General features: G+C 27.6%; 1 protein-coding gene across 1 annotated transcript in view; it reads left to right on the top strand.

Annotated features, from left to right (window-relative positions):
• Window positions 1–10972: 10972 nt before the first annotated feature.
• Window positions 10973–18998, top strand: part of LOC119685345 (putative fatty acyl-CoA reductase CG5065) — a 60943-nt gene continuing 52917 nt past the window's right edge. Inside the window, exon 1 of the mRNA XM_038099600.1 lies at window positions 10973–11090. The gene's annotated coding sequence lies outside the window, so the exon portion shown is untranslated. The remainder of the gene's footprint in view (window positions 11091–18998) is intronic.

Here is an 18998-nt window from a genome sequence, read left to right as displayed (position 1 = left end):
CAAACTAAAATTTTAAAATAAAATAAAAAGTTTTTCAACTATTTTTATTGAATTTTCTGACATAAAATTTATTTACGTAAAAGACGAAAACAAAGTTTTCGTTGAATTAGAAATAAAATTGTGTATGTGAAATCATACTACTAAATTCCTTTTTGCCGGGTTTTGAAAAACTTTTGGTTTTATATTATCTTAAATAATATAAAAATATGTAAATAAACGATTTGATTTTATTAGTTAATTTCAAAATAAAATTATACACCGACCTAAACTTGGCTAAAAAACAAATGCTTATAAACAATTACGATCGATATCAATATATACACATCAACATTATTTTTATAAACTATTAATGAAACATTTTTACAAAATTAATTTAAAGGCTTGCACAATATCAGAATAATAGTATTATATATATAAAACTAAACAATTTTTTGCCGAAATGTAGTTATTTAATGAATTTAATTTAATATAAGCCGAGAGCAAGAAATTTAAAACCAAATTATGTTCTTTTAAAGTCAGAATACAATAATTTTTTAAAATAATAATATTGTTGTATATTATAAATACTTACCTTACTAAAATAATAGGCGAATTCAGTTATTCAAACAATAATTACGTTTTAGTAAGAAATCTCTAAAATTTATATATTTTTGAACTCATATAATGCTAACGGCAAAAAAAAATGATTTTCAGTTTTTATTTAAACGCGTGATCTTAATAACTGATCTAATACATTCAATTATTCAGTATTTATATATTTTTGTCTCACAACTACATATAAAATATTTTATTTAACGGGCTACATTAATATATAAAAGTTATACTAACATAACCTTTTATAATTATTTCATAGTCCAAAAATATGTATTGCGATGGTTAACGCCCCTTCGAAAAAAAAAAGTCTATTGTTCTTTACAAACTTGGGTTTCATGTCTATTATTCTTTACGTTGCTATGTTAACGTGATTAGCAAACTCCTCAAATAAAATTTGACAATTTGAAATTGGGTTTCATTTCTATAATTCTTTACATTGCTAGGTTAACGTGATTAGAAAATTTCTCAAATAATTTGACCTTGGTGAACAAAAAATATCCTTATGACATCCTTTATAGCTACTGTTCTAGGTAAACAAAAGTAAGAGTTTATAAACCAAATTCATATGTTTTATAAAAATAGGTCAATGAAGTTGGATAACAACATTCCCTGTATTCGTATATTGTAATATTCTCCTACGTTCAAGCTAAGGCTTGTACTATAATTGTCATTTAATGCAATAAATAACGTTACAAATGATATTATTGTCGAAAATAATATTAAGTAAAATACAATTAAAAAGCAGAAAAGAATTGGGAGCTCATAAGCTTAAACTGATCAAGATGGCCCTCACACAAAAGATGACCCTGTGCTTTTTCTCGAGTGCCGATAACCACGATATATGGGTTTAAACAGAGTAGGCCCAGCTGCTAAAAGGAAATGGAGTCATGTCCTGTCTTATAAAACTTATACTATGTTCAGGCAGCCAAATTTCGTTAATTTCGTAAAAATGAAATTAAGTTACTTTCGAAAATGTTCATACTGCCCCAAATTAAGGAAATCATAAATTTTTTGTTTATAAAACGAATGTTCAAAATTACATGCTCCAAACACAATTTGTATCTGGTAAATTGTGAAAATTGATTATTATAACTACAAACGATGGCATTCAGTAGTGTTATTAGTTTTAGTGGATTTCAGATATGTTAATTATTATCTTTCACTTTATTTTAAATTAATAACAGTTACAGTTTTTCCTCTATATTCAAATTTAAAAAATTGAACAACATTCAAAATATTTTCACAGTTTTATTAAAGTCAACTGTAACTGACATTTACTTTGAAAAAATTTCATTTTTTGTTATCTCAACTTTATCTTTTGCTTAAAATTTATCTTAAGCATAGTTGCATTTAAAATATTCCTTAACTTCAGCCTTCGTTTCAACGAAATTAAGACTATTTTCGTTAATTTCGTTTACCCTTAAAACTGAATTTCGTACGGAAAAAATAAGTTCATTTCGGTGAAACGAAGAATAAATTAAGATTTTTGCGGAATTAAGGTGTGTCTGAACATAGTATTAGAGTGGGATATGCAATTAACGAGTTCCGTGAGATAATTAAATAGCATGTTTGAATAGAATGAAATATATATTGGATATATATTATAATTTATATTTATATTATATATTTTTTGGATATATATATTACTTTTTATTATGTTAATTTGATTAAATATAATAAGTCAATGCTAATTTAAACGTAAATAAATATATGTATGCTTAAATTGATTGCATAAAATAATTATCAAAATATTTTATGATAGTGTTAAATTAATGTAAAGCATAAAATTTACTGTTTAAAAGATATTGTTTATACTAAAGAGTTATGAAACTACAATATAAAAGTATAAATTAATCACTATAAGCATATAAAACCAAACTCTATGAGTAATAAAACAATAATATATCGAACTTTTATGTCAGTGTAAAGCGGTTCTTAACAGCGGCTCACAACAGCGGCTCAAAACATTCTTTCACAACAGCGGCTTTATTATTAAACAATCCGATATGACAGCTGTTTAGTATTTGCTTTTTAAATTAAATTTGTGACATTTTTCTTAAAAACAGTTTTTATTATATTAATATTTTAAAAAATCTAAAAATAATAATAATTTATGTAGTGACAATATATTTATAAAAAATGTAAGTTATTTTAATAGTAGTTTAAATAATGTAAGAAATTTGCACATTTTTTGGTTTCATTGTCTTTAAATAATTCCAAATTAATAAATTATATCTGATTTTCTTTTTGTTCTTTATTAATTTCGAACTTATATTTGACTATATTCGTCTTGGTTATATTTAATATTTATTTGAAGTGCAAAAAAGGTCTATACAAATGTACATGAAATTATATTAATAAAATTAGATGTATATATTAATTAACGGTTATGAGTATTGTGGCTTCTAACGAAACGAGACTCTTTAAGGTCAGACTATTATATTCGATAAATGAAGGTCAATATGTAGTTATTATGCACGTAGGTAAAGGGCAGTGGGGAGTTGGGTGACATGAACGTGTGAAACTAGCTACGGAGATGACAGTTATATTATTATTTTTAAATGGATAATTTTATGCATATGTATAGAACGACAGTTACATTTAAAATTTGTTGGCTTTTTAATTCCAATAAAATTTTATGCTTTTTATTATAAATAAATGCCACATATCCTACTTTAAAAGTAAATGCATTGGTAATTTCTTAATATCTCATTTTAAGAAAAGTTCTAAAATTAATTGATTAAATTTATTTAGTTATTATAAATATCATGTATGCATATGCAAAGTTTTATTGGAAAAATTATTATATATCTTGAATAATCTGAAGTTCTAAAGAAAGTTCTTTATACTTCTTTTTCTTCATTTTCTGTATTGTATTTTTCTTCTCATCCTTGTACCTTTTCTGTTTCACAAGAACGAGTTTAAAATTTTCAACAGTTTTGATAGATGTTTTATATGAGGGTTTGATGAAATCTATAACTCAAACATAAATTGATTATAAGATGAAGAAAGAGGATTGAATGAAGGATGCGGGTATGGTTGAGTTGCTACTCTGATACATTTACTAAATTGGAAATGTAGAGAAGGGGAGAAGTAAATTGATTACGAGAAATGTATTAAACTAGCTCGGTAAGGTTGTTAAAGTGAGGTCACTAAAATAGGGCGGAACTGTGAATTAATAGTGCTATTTTTCATTCCTAGGATTCCGGCAAGGGTGAGTTGTAAATATTTAATTTGTTTCTCTCAGGTGATCTCAAACACTTGACAGTCTTTGTAATCAAAGCTTTTAAGCGATGTGGATTTATAATAATGCAAAGAAACAGACTAACAACTGCATTAACGCGATTTAAATGTTTATTTTTTTGGATTGCATAGTTAACCAAAAAAATTTTTATTCTGCATAAAGTGATAGTGTAGTTAGTTTATATAATAATAAAGAATCAAGAGCCATATAAACAGAAATTGCTAAATTGCATTGCCTTGTTCAGCTAATAAAAAATATATGTATATTTATTATAGATATATTACTTACATGTTATATTTAGTATCGGCTCGGTGATTCGACATTCGATAATCAGGAGCACGCGGTATTTGGGACACAGAACTCCATTATATTGTTGTTTCTGTGATCCGGACAAATTATATTTTAAGTTCCCTTAAAAATTCGAATACTAATCTTTTTTTATATTCATCTCTTTTCTATTGTTATTATTGATATATTCGCTGTCATATAACATGTAATCCATATGCTGTGCTTAACAAAGCATCAAGATGCCGATTTTAGATCCCTGTCCGTCGCCTTTATACTATGGTATACTATACTATAGTTGCTCATTTGCATTATTTCATTCAATACCACTTTTGTCATAGTACGACAATCAGTTTGAATCCAAACCATTACGAAAAAGGACGAAGGTTTTGACAATAAATAAAAAATGAAACTATTATTGAATTAAAAAGCAGAAAATCTATTTGATAGCTTGTTCAAAAATTAGAAAGTCTGTAATTAGTGATATTAGATACAATTAAATAAAAATTAATAAGAAACAAACTAAAACTGCTTGTTATAAATAGAGCGAAAAATCCACAGTCGTTTAAAAGTGAAAAATTAATAGTAAAGTAAACTCATAAATCCTTTTTAAAAATTGGTTTTTACCTTCTTCCATCCTCGATTATATATCTTATCTGAAAAAAATTTACATATTAAAGCACTTATAATATTGGATAATTGATTCGTCTGAGTTGCGAAAATTAGATAAAAACTATGTTGTAAATTTTTTAGATTCTAATTTTTTAATTCAATTACAGTAAGAGTTTTTGAAACGCATCCTGGCCACCAAGGAGATTGATTATATTGTATTGTCATGCATTGTTTGAAAAAATACTATCTTAGAGATACTACATTTGTTATTGCAAATTCTTGAATTATAGTAAAATTGAATATAATGAAAAATTTTTGGAATAAAGCATTGAGTAATGAGGAGTGGGACTATGCAGATGATTTACATTTATATCTGCTGTGTGAAAAATGGAATGATCAGATAAATGGCTTAATAAGTTTATTGGTAAATGTAGCATTATACCATATATTTATCATCCGAAAGAAGTTAATGAACGAGTATGTATATTCTGGAAAGTTGGGACAGGGCATCATTCAATAAGTGACCCCACTGAAGTAAAGGATTAGCCGAAGTAGACCACGAAACGATTTGGGGTCCTTTTTCGGTCTTCGATTCTCGGATGTCGTTATTGAGTAAAAGCTTAAGTGGCTTCCGTTCGTATAACTATATCTCTTGTTATTGCAAGCAGTTTATTTAGCTTGAAGTTGGCTGCCAGATGATCACCAATCCAATGGTGTCTCAAAACAATCATCCTCTTGCTTACCAGTGCTGGACAATATATGCACCGCTGTCTCCTGTTCTTCTAGACATAGTTTGCAAGTTTATTCTACAATAAGAGTTATCTTTATGATGTGATACTTGAAGTTTCCATGTCCAAAATGTTTTTTTATTATTTTTTAATTAATTGAATTTTTGGCTGACCATACACCTGTTTTAGGTATTGCCAAATACACAGCATCAGTGATCTTGGCATTATTTAAATATTCGTAAATAATTTTTTGAAACTGTAAGTACTAAGGGTTAGATACTTGCCTAACTTGCCTTTTATTTCAACTAAGTAAGTAAAGCATACTTAATACAAGAACGTACATAATATATTAATGTAATTTTTTGATTAATTTTACTGATATCTGTTTTTAATTATATTTATCTCAAAAACGCTTTGGAATCCGGCACTTCTTTATGTTTTAAGCCTTGATAACACTGATTCTTGTCAGGTGCATCTGAAGTTTGCTCAAGACGTGCTCGTGATGCGATACTTTAAAAGACGTATATAAGATTGTAGCAGGTGACGAATAATGGATATATGCGTATGAGCCGGAACGTAAACAATAGTCGACGGTATGGGTGTTTCAAAATAAACTAAATCCAACAAAACTTGTTCGTGTTCGAAGCACTTCCAGTTTTTTCGGGGAACTGGTTATGTAGCAACTATATCCGTACTATAACAGGAACGTAAAACGGTTAATTCCAAATGGTATACAACCATTTCTTTACCGGAAGTCTTCAGTGAAATACGGAAAAGAAACAAGCGCCGACGGATTATTCTCCATCTCCATCAAGATAATGCGAGCGGTCACACATCTCGTCGAACAACCGACTACTAGTATTTGAACATTCAAAAAAACGAATTAATGGGTCATCTGATGTACAGTCTTAATTTGGCACCCAATGACTTCTTTTTGTTCCCGAACGTGAAGAATAAATAGGGCGTGCAATGATTTTTGTCGGTGAAAGAAACAGAAGCCGTTGTTGCATTTAAAAACTATGCTTTGCTTTGACAATTTATTCGAACGCATGCAAAACTGTATTAATCATAAGGGAGAATACTTTGAAAAACAATTAAGTTTCAACGACAAGTTAGTATTTTTTTATTATTAGGCTAAAAATATAAATAGCGACCGTATATGCTGTTGGCGGCCTAATATTTCCGTGTTCAAAAACACATGTATTGATACAAGGCGTTAATGAACGCCTCATTGGAATGTCCTTAGTAATTCCGCTGGTACCAATGAAGAAATACGTGCAAGACATAACTTCCATCTTGGTACGATGCGAGGCCTATCTAAAACTTCTACTACAATTTTAATTATAGCACCCGGTGGTGAATACGCACCTAATGCAACCATTTAACTGAACATTCTTCCCACGTAAATTTGGGTATTAACCACGACCACTACAAGTCTAACCTCAACTGGTCAGCACAGCCGAAGCTACGGGCCCACTGACCCCAGCAGTACCGAATTTACACCTCTGGTCGAGTGTCGAAAGTGCAGACCTCAGTTACTACCATGCACAATTCTAGCACAAATGTCGGCGTGGCACCGGGATTTTAGTCGCCTCTTACGACAGACACATACTGTTGAATTTTTTAACCCCTTCACCATAGGAGGAATAAATAGTGACCATCATATTTTATGCTTAACAGAAATGGGACATAACATATCTATTTGTTATGTTCGTATTTAAGTCTAACTTTAGATTTAGTAAGATCACAGCTTACATATATCTGCTTGTACTTGCAATTATATATATTTTGATATATTATATTTTGATATATTTTATATCTTTATATTTTGGGTACATCCAAAAAAAACTGACAAATATTTTAATAATCATAGATTTACTCAACTCATAATTGCCATTTCAAGACAACCGCTTTCGCTTGAATGCGCAATGCGTTTTGATGATGACATTCGAAAGATTTCTACCGGAACGAATTATTTTAAACGAATATTTTATCTTGGTGAGAAAATATCTTTCATAATATTATATTACAAAAATTAATCTTAGATTAGGAAATTACTTCAATCTCTTTTAAAATTCATAGAAAGCAAATACTTCTAATTATGATGAATTTATCTACATATTCTTCTACCAGCTCTTCTCCCAGTAGACCATACAGCCTCATTTTTACCTACGTACCAACAACAAAATACTTTTTTAATTCTCAAGAAAGTTACATTAAATGTAATAAATGAAATATAAACTTTAAAAAAATTATTTATTAAATTAATTATATATTTTTACATTTTCAAAACATCAAAATCCCCTTTATAAATTTTAAATTAAAGTTGTGCATTTTTGTGTGCCACAAAAACAGCTTCCAATTTATTTACATAATAAAATAAAACCCAAAATTAATGTGTATATTCATATATTTATCTATAAACATAAATATCTAGTAACAATCAAAAATAAAACATTTTCTCGATCATGTGCTCGTTTCGGTGAATTGAGCTCAAATAGCGAATAAATTATTTAATTTTACTCCGAAATTTGCAACTTCATATATAATATTTTTGCATCTCCAATATTAAAAAGAATTAATTAGTTTCTTCATAATTTTTTTTCTGTAAAAATTATGTTCAACTTAAACACTATCATTTAAATATATTAACATATATACTATTATGCAAGATATTTAAAATATTGTATAATACTTAAACAAAAAATAATTTAATTAATAAGTGCAATATTTTATTAATTTGTCTTTTTTGTAATTCCTTGAACTTCATTTAGTATAATGAACTCGAGTATATATTTGAGAAAGTTGGTTGTAAAGCAATAATATCTGCTTAAATTAACAAAAATATTAGATAACTATTTAAATTCACATTATACATACTTTTCATCAGTATTAATCTGGTTTAGTTCATTAAACTTGAAATGGCAGTCATGATCTGCTTGACTTTCATATAACTTTCATATAATAATAACTTTCAGCTGTTTTCTGAACTATGCGAGAACCTATTAGACTTTATACTTTAATACTGCAGAATGAAGCTTCTCAGCCAGTAACGAATCTCTTATTACTCGTAAGATTGTTGTTTTTTCTAAATAACTTTAATTTTTTTCTAGTCTTCAAATGTAATTATTTATTATAATAGAATTTTTTTGAATAGCAAAAAATAGATTATTCTTCAAATAAATACAGAATCGTTTTCAATACATACATAATATAAATAATATAAATTATGTTTCAGGACTGTTGTTCGAACAGTTCTACCATATATTACATTCCTTTAATAAACATTTAATAGAAATATTTGCCCAATATCGGCATGACGATAATTTTTTTTAAATTTATGTTCAAAGTTGATATTCACCCCTATTGGTTAACAATGCCTTTAAAAGTCTATACCCAAAACAAATATATGTTCTCACGTGTCGAAACCGTAAAGCCGTTATTGGTTCTAGAAAATTGATGTTTTATTATATATGTTGATATAAAATTATTTTAAATATAATAAGTTATAATATTAGTAATATATTATAATATATTATTAATCTCATCATCATCATGTTGAATCTTTTCCTAGTTAATGCATCTGGACACTTTTACTCTTTGATAGCTTAGGGGTTTCTGCAGAGTACCTCCCTTCTCACTGACTAATTTATATATTCCTCAAGAGCTTCGTGATCATTCGATGACTGATCTAAGATCTGCGTACCGCCGTGCGGTTAGAGATTATTCTGAGATTAGATAGTGCTAAGTAGGGCAGCCTGTCGGTTTTCGCGAATAGTTTCAGGGCTCTGTCCCTCATGTATTTTTTGATCGACTCTATTCTCTTAGTCCTTTAGCGTGCACTTTGAAGATTCTTCGGAGAGCCTGACTTTTAGCAACTTGTAGTTTCTAGGTAGTAGAGTTGACAGCCTTGTTATACGCAACACACCCATAGAGTAGTGCTTTTACTTATTTATATACATGTATTACATATTATATTTATTATTTAAAACTTTATTATATTTAAGTGTTTTTTATTTAAATTGAGAACTAAATTCAACCCTGAAACTATTTATTGCTCATTGAAAATTTATATGCAATAAATTTTGCAATAGTTTGTATAAGAAATCAGCTTATAGAAGGTATATATGATTATTTGTCTTAAACTAAGTTAACAATATTTCTTTTATCCTAAAGTGAGACAAGTAAGATTAACCAAGCCTTCATCCTTCATTATTCTTTTTGTAAAAAGAATTAATAATTAAATAATTTGATTAAGAATTTTATGTTCTATGATAAAAAATTTATTTCCAATACAAGAGAGTAGTAATAGTGAGGAAATGTTCAAATCCAAAAGAAATTATTCAATCAAGCAAATACCTGACCTGACCATACAGCTCATTTGAGTACTGCCAAATAGTCTGAAAAGCTTGGAAAAGGACGTAGTTTAGTTTAATTGCCCGTATTTAATGCTTGACTTGCAACTGCTAGGAATTAAATCTTGTCAACTTTGAAGAGTTGCTGTAATTTACGTTATGTGAATTTAGAGCTTCATTAATTTTCGCTATTTATTCATAAACAACCAATGCACTTGCTATGCTTTTAATTAGAACTAACGTATAAAGTACAGCTATATAAATTAAAGTATTCATTTTCTATTCTTTGCAGAAAACAATTTGTTGAGCTGGTGTATAGCAAACAGATTTGAAATTAAAATATTAAGAAATTTTCTTAAGAGTATGGGACTATCATCAATATAAAAAAGAGAAAAACTATTGCGCTGACGCCTAGTCATTGTATTCAAAACTGCTTTAGGGTTGGGACTTAAATTAAGTTTAATACTTACAATTTGATTGAACTGAAACCTAAAAATATATATAATAATTTAAATTTAATATTTAAATTATAAAATTGAAAATAATTTCTGTTTTGGTTTTCGGGGCTAAGAGCTTATTTTTTTCAATAGCAGGACTTTTGTTTCTTCAAAAACAAGTCAGGTGTTAACAACACGCACACCTGACTTTGCCATTGCAACACTAAATAATCACGTTTAGGTAAAACAATTCCATTGATTAGATTTAAAACAAACAGATAGATTACAGCAACCAAGTAAGCCCATTTCCTTGCCTCGGTTTTAAAAGGCAGGCGCTAATCTTTACGGGTGAGTGCGACTCAACGAACTACGACGTTCAATACAAAGCGGAATGTCTGTAAGTGAAGGCTTGCGAAAAGGTCTGAATGTCTGCTTGTGCAGATGGCGATACAAACGTGGCGGAACAATCGATCAATTGATCTATGATGCTATTAGGTTTATGACAACAACACTAATGTAAACAAATACTTCACAACAACAACAGCAGCTTATTTAGAAGCAGGTTTGAGAAATTTTTGTAGCACAAAATTTCGCGGGTCGTATTGCTGGCTTCGGAGCACTTCGTGTTTTTGCAGTGGTCTTCGTTTGCTTGCAGCATTTCGTTTGCATTCAAATGGGCTGGTAAACACTGGCAGATCGTTCAGTTTATAGTTAAACGTCGTGTAGAGTAGTTTGTCTGCAAAGCCCAAGCTTTCAGTGCTTCTGATTTAAAGTTAAAGAAATTTTCGGTCGAAATTCGTGCAACTGCGAGCTCTTTTACTAACAACATTAAAAAGTGAGTGTTTTTTCTTTATGAAATAAATAAATTATTTGGCTTTGGATGCTTTGTATCGATCGGCATAACTAGTTTATGATCCTAGTTTGGTCCGGTGCTTTACCGAAATTTTATTTCAAGTTTTGAAATAATGTTTTTTTATTCCCATACATTTGTGACATGGTTTTAAGTGTTAAAAATAAGCGCACGCTACACAAAATATGCTATTGCATAAATTAATTAAAAATCTTATAAAACTATTTAAGTGTGTCAATAGTCCGAATTAAAAAAAGTTGTTGCTATGAAATAATAAAAAACGAGTTGTGTTGTTGAAATTAGCTTAAACAGTAGAACGACTAACTTGTTTTGCATTAATTAAATAGAAATTAAATAATATTGTTTTTCTGAATATAATTAAAAAATTATATAATTAATGTTAATATTGTCTTGAAACGCAGATCGATTTCAGATTAAATTTTTGAGCCACTTAAAAGATTCATGGATAAACACAAGCTTACTTCTTTAACTTTTCATAAGAGTAACTGGGGAACATTTTCATTATTAATTTTTATAAACACTTAAAGGAGTATCTGTATAAAAAATTTTATTTAAAAGTTTCAAAATCTTGATCACTATAACTATAACCCTAAGCTTTAAATTTGGCAGGACTCGAGTTCATTATGTGGTACTTGCAGTCTCAAAAACAAAAAAAAAATTTTTAACGATTATTAAATTACAAGAATTATTTCCAGGACCACTGATGATGGGTATTTGGCAATACTCGAAACAGCTGTATTGTCAGCCAAAAATTCAATTAATTAAAATAATATAAAATGAATTGTTGTTGTTGTAAAAACCTCTTACTACTATTCGAAAACTCTCTTATTTAATTTAATAACAAAAAAAGATTTTGAGTTTAAATTATGAATTTATTTTTTCAATCAATTTCTGTTCAGAAAACTAAATCAAAATCAAATCAATATTTCAAATGGATAATTATACGTCATTGAAGTACATTACCACTACTCCTTATCGAAATTAAGAGGGTATTTGTAACTTTGTTGCATACTTTCGGGAATAGTTGTTTTGATACGTAAATCTAGTGAGGTTATAATTTATATAGTATTTTACTTGTAGTCTTCAAATTTACTACTAATTTAAAAATTCAACCAAAGTAATAGTAGTTGATAATGTTAGATAAAAACATATAGTATATATTTACATTAATATATAGTATATGATAATGTTAGATTAGAAATTCATGCATTTCATTTATACCCCTAAGTCAAATCTTTACAATAATAAGTGGATCAAGAAAATCAAAGGATATTAAGAGGTTACTTATGGTAAATGATGTTAGTAATCACCCGAAGTATATTTATAAGCTAATAAATAATTATTTCCCAATGATCATTCTTTCCAAAAGATCATTCTTTTCAAATGATCATTCTTTCGATGTAATACAAATAATCATTATTTCTAAATGATAAGGATATTTTTACCAAATATAATATTTTTATCGAAGTAAGCAGAGCAAACTAGCACACATAATATTTAGAATAAAACTATTCTATTGATGCTCACATAGGTTAAAATAGGTGATAGTAAATCTAGAATAGTTGTAAAGCATATAAAACATATTTATTGCTTAGTTTCTTAAGCCTAGTATTTACACCAATTTCGCACGAAAAATTGACATAAAACTCTATATGAAAATATGTTCCTTAAATTTTGACATTGTAGAAAAGTTAATATGGAGATTGTTGGAGATTGATCCCTTGATTACTCACTAGGCTTTAGGAAATAAAATGGATGTAAAATGGCTTAACACAAAAAAAGTTAACAAGAAGTCGCTACTCAAGATGGCCTGAATTATTTTGTATTTCGTTCAGGTTGGCTTTAAGTCCTAATTTCTTTATTTAATTAAAGAATATGTAACATTTTTGATGCTTGATTTTTGAAGACCATAAATATAGATTTTTTTTAAACTAAAATGAAAGTTTTTGATCAACTCTAATATCCCAAATAGCAGTATTTTTATATTTGATCAAAATAACGTAGGGCACCTCTAAACATAAAAATGGTAAAATTAAAATGATTTATTCTCGCTTAAAAAAGAAGTTTGATTGGTATAGAAGGTAAATGGACGGTGCAAAATCGAATAAATAAACTCCCTCAGGGTTATTCAGAGAATCACATTTAATAATTTATTTTTTCTATTTTTTCTAATTTATTTTTAATCTTGTGGTTATTAATTTGAAGATTTCACTTAATTATAAAATTGTCTACTACTAAAGATATGTTTGGATTTTCACTAGTTTTTTTTATTAGATATTTATAATTTGTTAAAATTTATGTAAATAGAATATAAAAAATTTAAACAAAATTATAATTAAAAATTTTTTTATTTATTATCGCCCACGTTTAGAAATTTTGTTGACTTTTTTCTAAAGTCGGTTTATTTTTTATTAATAGATTGTTTTATACTTCAATATTCAATAATATATTACAATTCATTTGCTCATTAATAAACAAATTTATTTATAAACGAGAATATTTAATGTAAACAAACCAGTTACTGTAGTGAACACTTAAACTATACAATTCTTCTATAATATCTCTCTATACGATTTCTTAACATGAAGCTCTAATTATTTTTTCCAGTGCGTTATTAAGTCTAAGTTATACTTTAGAATAGGAATTTAATGATCATTCGTTCCCTTAGTTGTGATTTTAGTAAAAATATATATGACCTTTGCTTTTAATTTAATTTTTTTTATTTTTGTTTAATTAAAATTATATCTTTTTAGATGTTTTTGCAAAAAAAGAAAAACAAAAACAAACACAATACTTATAACAATAATAAACAGTTTAAATAATATATACTTCCTCCTTCAGTTTCAGTGTGCCAAAACGATTATTTAAAGATTTGTAGATCTGTTAAATTACACTAAAACCGGGCAATTAAATTGTATTTATTCTTATCTAAATGGCTAGGGAAGTTGGGATCCATTCCCGTAATTAAGTCTGTGTGCCAACGCACTATGAATCTGCCTAATATGTTACGCAAGTAATTGAAGTAACCAATTACTGAGTTGTTTTCATTTAAGTCAAGAGCAGGTCATGAACTCTCCGCTCGAGCGATTTCACTATATTTTGTAATCCGACCATTTGATGCATTTTGACTTCAAAGTTGCGTTTTAATCGTGTCTAATTTTTTACCTTGCTTGAAACGCTGTTGAGGAAATTTTTTATTGTTTTATCATTTGATTATAAAATATTTAAAACTCATTTAAGGTCGTTTTTCAGTGGATTTACTGTAGGGGGTAAAATATTTTTTTTTAAATTCGTAAAAGTCAATCAATGCACGATCTTAAAAAATTATATATTCGCACCATATAAAATTCCAGTTATTTTAACTTATTCAAGCGTTTCACCATTTTTTCTACTCATCTTAAAGGTTATGATGCTTCATATCTTCTCTGAAAGCGATTGTGCAATTTTTTTAATTTGTTGCAACGGATTTTATTTTTCAAAATTTTTAATCATTTACATATTTTTACACTAAAATTCAAAATTAGTTACTTTTTGACAGTCCAATAACTTATAAACACTTTTTGGTGATTGATTGTTTATGTTAATTAATTTACAAAGTTTGCTTTAAGCATAAGTTTGTACCTAACTATTTTAGATAAATAGTTGACTGTGTATACACGTAGATAATTCACTAAGATATATGTTCGAGAAGTAACCCTGAAATTTAACAATCGCAAAACAAGTCAGTTGGTTTTGGCTTTGTCGATAATTCATTTCCCTTCATACTGTGGCTATTAAAAATTTACAAACCGTCTTTATAATTAAAGTTCTTATATTCCAATACTAGAAATTTAGTTTTAAATAGAAAAAGAGATCCGGCGAGTAATAAAAAATTGGCTTTGGTTTTATTGAAAAACAGACAAACAATCTTTATGATTAAAATTTTTTTATTCCATAACAAGAAATATATTTTCGAATAGAAAAATGGATCAAGCGATAAAGAAATTGAATTTGATTTTATACTGAGGCTACCATATAAAAACTTATAAACAGTAACTATAAAGAGGTTTTTCGAAAAATACTATGTAAAAGAGAACTACAACAACAACAATTATTTTTTTTTTTTTGCATTATTTTTATTAATTGAATTTTTGGCTGACCATACAGCTACTTCGAGTATTGCCAAATACCCATCATCAGTGGTCATGGAAATATTTCTTGTATTTAAATATTCGTAAATAATTTTTTAGACCGCAAGTACCAGGAATCGAACTCGTGCCCTGCCAAATTTGAAGCTCAAAGTCAGCGTTCATTAGCCAACTGACCCAAAGCCGTACTTCTCTTTTATGTTCGTTCGCACATTTTTCTCGAGTTTTTTTAAATTCAATTCATAAAGCAGCTGTAGAATAATTGAATTAATAATTTATATTATATTTTTAAATGTTAAATTAAGACAGTGGTTATAAGAAAGGTGAATAGTGAATTTTTTTGTGTAAATTTTGTGAATGTGAGTAAATGCAGCGATACTGGAGAACCACTTATAAAAACTCAAAGATTTAAGGACCACCTTGAACCTGTAGCAAAATCTAAAATGCTCTTTAGTAAGTTTAGTTTAGGGAGTCCTGGAGCTGGCCCAAATCCTTAAAACAGTAAGCCGCTAGCATGCTCAATCACTGTAGCACATACGCTGAACAGTAGCAAAGCAGATGTGGGGCACTTTCATCGTCCTTATTCAATTAAATTAGGACGATGAAATATGGACGATGTGACAATAGTGACAGGAATGATAAAGTGAAAGTTGAAATCTTCTGTCATGGGTTCCTAAACTGCTGTGATCTATCAACAAACCTACCATAAGACTGATATTTTTCTGAAGCATTTCAATTTGATTCCTACATTTTTTTAGTAAATTGCGACAAATTCGCTTACGTTTTGGGTATTTTAGATAAACTTTCCTCATAATTGTATGAGTTTAAGTAAGATATAGATTTATTTTGAAAATATTTATTATTAAATACACTTTTCTATTATTAAGAATATTTGTGTTTATTTAATTTCTTTCATCATTTTCATGCAGCTAAAGAGCAGTTTATTTAAAAATAAAATCGTTAAAAATCGGAGGGCAAGCTCTTAACGATAAGGACCTTTCAATAATTGAATGAAGTCTTTACATACGTGTAAAGGAAATCTTGGTATAGTAATTTCATATAAAGACATATTCACACCAAACAGAATAGGCAATACTTGAATTATAACAGTCGGAAGTATATGAAATGAATATTAAAAGGCGTCATTTTGACGGCTTTCACTAAAACCTGCGCCTTTAAAGTTTTTATTATGCAATGGATTATAGAAAAAAAAATTTTAAAAAATACAGTAAATATACATAGTCTTATTAACATGCGCTAAAAATCATGAATACCTGTCTTAGATTTCAAAGGTGTTTGTTGCAGTTTGCTGAAGTGTATGAAAAAAATGCTAGTATTACTATTTCTTTTCTTTTAGGACTGGAAACAGGTTAAACAGAAATGGGTTTACAACTTCCTGCCCTGACTTGATCGAAAGTTAAATATTATTGCCGTTATTCGACAATATCTCAAAAACTTTTGAATAGTTTTTTTTTTTTTTTTCTTATTTTCAGATTAAGCGAACTGATATACTTGAGAAACGGCATAATTTCTAGGTTCTTCCTACAGATTTTTTAAACATAATATTTTCCTTTTTGTAACTTTTCTACAAGATCATACAATGATTTTTTTAAGCAAGGAAGTTATATTAAATTCAGTTTAAAATTCATATCGTTGACTTACAAGTTAAAAATTATTATTAATTGCCTTTGGACAAGTGTTTGGTCGTGCCTATTTAAAACCAGTCCACAATTTCATCATGGGAAATGTGATGTTTTGCTTTTTCATAGTGGGTTTTGAATTTTTATAAATGCTCTCGCTTTTATTTGTTTTGTAATATTTTGTACATGATATGAATTTCATAAAAAATCTAAAATATTATTTTATAATTCGAAGCTTTCATTAATAGTTCAGAATGCCAATAGGCTAGAAATGTGTTTATCATATAGTTTTTGAAACATTTGGTTTGTATATATAATTATAATTATATATTATTAAATATTTATAGTTACATCTAAATTGTGATATTATTAAAAATATAAGTTAACTATATTTGAAAATCAAATTAGCGAAAATCTTTCCTATTGGGAAAACTCATTTTTGATATAAATTGTATTTTAACGTCACTTATGACGGAAGTGACTATTATATTTAATAGAAACTAGCATATTTGGTAGAGAGGTTTTGAAAAGTAGTAAACGTTAATAAAACACGCATCGTGAGTGATGCACACAATCGCTAAAAATAAGACTCTGATCTGGTATCGCAGTGGACCTTAATGGTCTACGTGTGTCCTTTATGGTCTGCCAGCATAACTTAATACCTAATCTTATTTAATCGAATTTTTGGATGACTAAAAATTGTTAATTAATGATAAATAATTTCCTAATACTGCCAATAAATGTAACAGTCTGACTTTATTTTAAGTAAGATAAGCTTTATGTTGGAACAGAATAAATATCTTTTCAATATAAATAATAATAAAAATATTATAATCATAATAATATTGTAATAAAATTAGTTAATGTTTACGGTATAAACTAAGAAATTTTAAATTGATTTTTCTTCAGATTCTCCGCGTTGTTTAGTTCACTTTTTTATCTTCTCACTTTGGCTTTACGATTTGCCTAGCATCACTTTTGAAATCTTTCGGTAAACATTAAAGATTGAACTTATCAAGTTGTGATCTATGAACTGCAGCAAACTAGAAACCTTTAAACAACAAAATAATAAACAAGTGTAATATATTTAAAATGAACGAGCTTAATTAAATAGCTCGAATAGCTTAACGAATTGTACGAGTCTACAGTATAAAAATAAAATTTTTGTATATTTAATTTATAAAATAAAACAAAAATTATTAAATAATTTTTATATAAAAACTAATAAAATTTTTATTGAAACTACGCCCCACAGTGTCTGTGTTTAAATCCCATTAAGGACTGATCTAAAAACATGCTTTAAAAATTAAAATATGATTGGGGGCATCATGTCAGGAATAAAGCTACAACCGCTCCTTAAATTTGCAAAAATGTCTGCTACAAAATCCACTTGTTATTGGAAATTATGTGTATTATTTGAAACACAATACTAACTACTAGCTATTTTTGCTTAAATGTATATAATAAAAAAATATTTTGTTTAAAAAATCTTGAATTAAATTCATGCTTTATAACATTTTTAATAAATAATTATTTATGATCTTTTAAATCTGCAAAAAAATAGTAAAAAGTTATATTATGAAAAAATCAAATTAAAAATAGTTTAAGTACTACAAAATTTAATGGAAGGTACTGTTCAATTTAATTATTATTATGATTCTCCAAATTAAGATAAACAAACCGAAGATAAAAATTGTTACTGGTACGTTTATTTAAAAAAAAATTAGTTATATTGTTTGCTTTTGATAGTGAATAATATATATATAATTATTATATAAATAATAATAATATTAAAAATTCATTAAAAGTTTGAAATACTCAATATTTAATTGAATCTATACTACTATAAATAACACAAGAGTGGTATAATCATTGAGTGATGTTTGCCATTAACATATATGTGCAGTACCATATTGAGATATATAGACTTTACAATCTAGGGTACCCAAGTGAAGACCATATTGTGAAAAATTTATGTAAAAGAATAATAATTAAGGATAATAAAATAATTTCGAAATAGCATAATAATACAAAACAAGACCAGTTAAAATGTCCAAAATAGTAATATATAAATGATTTTCAACTTCAGAAAAAAGATCTTTGTT

This window comes from Teleopsis dalmanni, chromosome 2, assembly GCF_002237135.1.
Source record: "Teleopsis dalmanni isolate 2A chromosome 2, ASM223713v2, whole genome shotgun sequence".
NCBI lineage: Eukaryota > Metazoa > Arthropoda > Insecta > Diptera > Diopsidae > Teleopsis > Teleopsis dalmanni.
This window is presented reverse-complemented; position numbering and strand designations above follow the sequence as displayed.